The sequence below is a fragment of the Grammomys surdaster genome, unplaced genomic scaffold (genome assembly GCF_004785775.1).
Source record: "Grammomys surdaster isolate TR1022 unplaced genomic scaffold, NIH_TR_1.0 190, whole genome shotgun sequence".
In the NCBI taxonomy this organism is placed as follows: Eukaryota; Metazoa; Chordata; class Mammalia; order Rodentia; family Muridae; genus Grammomys; species Grammomys surdaster.
The window spans coordinates 3,835,574-3,841,002 of record NW_021604635.1 but is presented as its reverse complement, the minus strand read 5'-3'; positions in this window follow the sequence as shown (position 1 = coordinate 3,841,002).

Genomic DNA, 5,429 nt, shown 5'->3' with positions numbered 1-5,429 from the left:
CCCCCCTCCTCCCTTTCTCTCTCCTGCATCTCTCTTGCCTGAGGGGACCCGGAAGTCCCGCCTATTCCTTCCACCCAGCAATTGGCCCATGGCTTCTTTACTGATTGATCAAGAACCAATTGGGGAATAGGACTTTAGCAGAAAAAAACTACCCCTACAGGAAGATGCACGCTGGCTGGGGCAGCACCATCTCATGGGCTGGCACCTCTGACTGAATAAAACAGCATCAGAAGAGACAGCGATCTAAGTGTACTTTTCCTTGAGGCCATCAAGGTACGAGGAGTACACACTCCCACCACTTGAACTCTGCAGTGCCTTCCACTCCATGACAGATCTTACGTACTCAAACTGTGAGCCAAATGAACCTCTGTGGCCCTTACATTGCTTCTTGTAAGTTAGACATAACAAGTAGAAAGTGACTAAACTGGGCAGTGATGCTGCACGCCTTTAATCCCAGCACTGGGGAGACAGAGGCAAGTGGATCTCTGAGTCTGAGGCCAGCCTTGTCTGCAGAGTGAGGTTCAGAACAGCCAGGGCAACACAGAGAAACCCTGTCTTGAAGAAAGAAAAAAAAAAGCAGGAGGAGAAGGAGGAGGAGGAAGAAGAGGGAAGGAAAGAAATTTCTGTAACATGTTCACTAACAATAGTAATTTTGTGTTCTTATTTCATAATTTCTCATGTTATTAAATATTCTTCAAAAAACACTGTGTTAGGGTTAGTATAAGCTCAGCACCAGAAAGCTTGCCTAGTATGTGCAAGGCCCTGGATTTAGTTCTTAGCACACCAGATTTTTTTTTCTTTTTCCTTCAGGAGCATTCTGCTGTAGAGATGGACTACAATTTAATCATGGTCCTAAATACAAATTACTCCAGATCTTCCTTATTATGAATACTATTACAGCAGCTGTCCTTCCAAATCGTCTCCTTTCTGATAATCTCCCAGGGAAATCTTCCAGATACGAGACTGCTAATGAGTAGAAACTCATATAAATATTTTGTGTAAGGTTTTGCCTTTCTGTTTGAGTCTCGTTTTCTGCTCAGAATTTAAATATTTTAGCTTCTTTAAAAAAAAATCTTCCTCTGCAAGTATGCAGTGTGTGAATGAGAGAGAAACAAACAGAGAGATGGAGGACTCAGCACCCATGTGGAGGTGGGGGGGGGACTCAGCACCCATGTGGAAGTGGGAGGGCTCAGCACCCATGTGGAAGTGGGAGGGCTCAACACCCATGTGGAAGGGGGGGGGCTCAGCACCCATGTGGAGGTAAGAGAACAACTTTTGGAGTGAGTTCTCACTGTCCCCCTTATTCTGTAGCACTACCCCAGTCTTCTGCCACTTTGCTATGTATTCCAAGCTGGTCAGCCTGTGAGCTTCTGGGTAATTCCAAGTGCTGGGATCACAGACCTGTGCATCAGCTTCCAGTTTTTGTTTTTGTTTTTGTTTTTTTTATGCAGGTTCTGGGAATCCGAACTCGGGTCATCAGGTTTGCACAGAACCACTTCATTCAGTAAACCATCTGTCCCGATGCTCTTCGGAAGAATTCTTTAAAATGTTAGCACAGCATTGTTTATTTTGAGGAGTGGGGCAAGCACATACCATGTGCCAGTCACAGAACAACTGAAGGAATTGATTCGTTCCATCATGTGGGTCTGGGGATTCAAACTCAGATCATTGGGTTTGGCAGCAAGCGTCTTTACTTGCTGAGCTATCTTGCCTCTCTACTCCCCAAATTATCTTCTCGGTGGTCCTTCTCTACAGTCTCCAACAGAAACACCATTTTGTTTTGGTTTTTTGATAGATCATCTTACCAAGTGTGTCAGGCTATGGGGTCTTCTTGCTTCTGCCTCCTGAATGCTTAAGGTTACAGGCATGTGGCACCCTGAATGGCTTTGGAGGAATTAATGTGTTTTTAATTTGTTTCTTTGTTAGAGACGGGCATTGAATAGCCAGGCTGGCCTTGAACTCAGCATGTAACACCAAAAATTAGCTTGAACTTCTGATCCTCCTGTCTCCACCTCTGGAGCAGTATAGGTATGAGGCATACATCCAGTTTATTTGGTACTGGAGATTAACCAAACCCAGAGTTGTGTTCACGCTAGATAGGCCTTCTATCAAGCGAGACACGCTGCCCTCCCAGCTGTCTTTTAATTGACTGGCAAATACACCAGACCTGAAGCTTGCAGTCTTCTTTGATGGTGACAGAACAGGTCTGGAGACTCCACCAACACGCTCCAGTGACTGCCTGAATAACACAGGCACCCTGGGGACATTCTGGTCCTTATACAGCAGTGGGAGGTGTAGGATGATCTCCAAGGATTCAGCAGCTGCCACTGTCACAGCAGACTCAGAGGTGGCCCTAGTGAGGGTTTGGTTACATGACCTCTGAACAAGATCCAACTGTTTTCTGCTGAGGTGGGCCTGGTAAGGGGATAGGCCTTGGATTTACCTCTACTCAGTCGTGGCCACAGTCCAGGCTTGGCACTCTACAAGAGTATTTGATGTCAGAGAAGAAGCTAAAATACTACCCAGAAATAGGAGCAAATATCCTGTAGAAATTGACGTTTTTGATGATGTTTAAGGCTACTTACATTCACATGAGCCCCTTTGTATCTTGTTAAGATTGTCGCCAGGTGTTTTGGGCTCATATTTTTGTTTGCTGTCCTGTTGTCTGTTTTAGAGAGATGAGTTTTGGTTTTTCCTACGATCCATGATGTTGTGTGTGTTTATATGATACCATCATGACACCAAACTATCTTTTTGATACAGCTGAAAAAATTATAGTGCTTTTAATTATAATCAAGTGATTTAAAAAAAAAAAACTACTCTGACGTTGCCAGCAACGTCTAGTTTACAAAATTGAGATTTAGCCTTTGACAACTCTTTTTAAAATCAACTAAAGTTTAAATTATTTCCAAAATATTTTATGACTTATTTAGATTCTATGGTTTAAATGGAACCGTGAGCACACATTTACCCATTTTTATATTTCTTTTTGTTTGTTTGTTTGTTTTTGTTTTTTTGATTTTTGTTTTTCGAGACAGGGTTTCTCTGTGTAGCCCTGGCTGTCCTGGAACTCACTCTGTAGGCCAGGCTGGCCTTGAACTCAGAGATCTGCCTGTCTCTGCCTCCCAAGTGCTGGGATTAAAGGCATGCACCACCACCACCCGGCCATTTTTATATTTCTTGTTGGGTTGTTTTTGTTGTTGGTGGTGGTGGTGGTGTGTATGTATGTCCATGAGCACAGACCCACACAACTGCACTCAGGTGAGTGTGTGCATGTCTGTGTGAGGAGGCCTGAAGTTGGCGTTAGATGTCTTCTTCAATTGTGCTCCACTTCAGTTACTGAGTTGCGAGCTCTCCCTGCACCCAGAGCTTGACTGTTTCAGGGAGTATAGCTGGCCAGCTTGCCCTGGCGATCCCTGTTTCTTCCTGAGCTTACAAGTGGTTGCCATGTCTCCTGGTTTTACATGCGTTCTAGGGATCCAAACACCAGTACTCATATCTGCCCTGAAGAGGCTTTGTCTGTTGAACCACACCCGGCCCTGCTTTACCCCCCAGCCTGGCTCCCCCACCCCCGCTCTGCTTTATAACCCCAGTCTGGCTTTTCTCCCCACCCCCACCCCTGCCCCAGCCCTGCTTTACACCCCCAGCCTGGCTCCCCCTCCCCAGGCCTGCTTTACACCCCCAGCCTGGCTCCCCCTCCCCAGGCCTGCTTTACACTTCTAGTTGAAATAACATCAAGATTCCCTTTGTTCTAATCCAACAACTTCCACCAGTGACTTGTGTCTGTAAATACTTTGATTTTTATCTAAAATGTCTGCCAGAGCTGTTCCCTGGGGCTTCCAGAGCCTTGAGCTGCGGTGAACAGGACAGGGACTGCCCCAGGCCCCCTGGACACTGCACGGCTGCAGTCTGTCCACCTCCACTCTGCGGAGCGTGACATGGACCAGGAGTCCGCTCTTCGGCTCTCTGTGTTCCAGAGTCTAATTATTTCCTTATACCAGGGCCATTTGGCCTCAGGGGTGTAATTCAGTCAAAGCAAATTCACATGAAACTAATTGAGAGCTTACATTACGGTCTTTGAACATAATTTCATGTACTGTCAGGCCAACTTGAATATTCTGGTAGCTTATACAGGGCCATCCTTCTCCAGAGGAAAATGTCCATGTGCCTATTACCATCATAGAGCTCTTGGGGGACCCTAGGCCAGGTTAGGAAGACTGGAAACTCACAGAAAATGTCTCCACCCTAGGATACTACTTTTCTCTCCACCTCAGATCTGTTCCATCTGTAGAAGACAGCAGTGTCCCAAAACAGGCTCGGAGGCAAGCCTAGTCACATGCAAGCCTGTAAACCAGCTCCGCAGGCTGAAGTGGGAGGAGTCTAACTTTCAGGCCAACATGGACTATATTGCATCTTTCCTCTCAGAAGAAGAAAGATGAAAGGGAGGAACAAAAGAAGGAAGGGGGATGGGGCCTGGACCGGAAGTCAGTTTCTGCCCGTTCCAACTTTCACAGCTGTGTGACCATGACTGAGTCACTTGCTTACAGAAGCCTATCTGCTCCTGAGGGCTGAGGCCCAAACAATTCTTCAGGATCTGTTTTTCTCTGTCTAGTTTTAAAGTTTCAGTCAACCATGCCTCTCATGCTAGGCAAGTTCCCTTCTGCTGCTGAGTCCTAGCCACCGCCCCCTCCTCTTTAAAAACCGTTTCGTGTTGAGGATGGGTCTTACTACATTGTCCAGGCTGGCCTTGAACTGACTCTGTAGTCTAGGCAGACTGAGACTGTGCAGCTCCTGTGCCTCCCACGCAGTTCTGATGACAAGCATACACCACTCAGGCCAGCCAACTCCATGTCTTTGCTCCTTCTCCTTGGCCTGGATGAGAGGTAAATTATATTCTCAAGCATGGACACTCAGTAATGTTGGCACCACTTAGACACAGACTATAAAGAGTCATCATGTGGCCCTACCATTAAAGAAGCCTGGAGGACAGATGTAGAAACAACATTGTTTTTTTTTTAATTTAACATTTAATTTAATTTAACTTTTTTTTTAATTTGTGTTTCTGAAAACCATACTTCTTTTTTTTAGATATTTTTTTGGATATTTTCATTTCAGATGTTATCCCCTTTCTCAGTTCCCCCCCCACCCTGAAACCCCCTATCCCATCCCCCTCCCCCTGCTTCTATGAAGGTGTTTCCCCACCTACTCACCCACCCACTCCCGCCCTCAAATTCCCCTACACTGGGACATCAAGCCTTCACAGGACCAAGGGCCTCTCCTCCCACTGATGCCCAACAAGGCCATCCTCTGCTACATATGTGGCTGGAGCCATGGGTCCCTCCATGTGTACTCCTTGGTTGGCAGTTTAGTCCCTGGGAGCTCAGGGAGGGTCTGGTTGATTGATACTGTTGTTCTTCCTATGGGGTTGC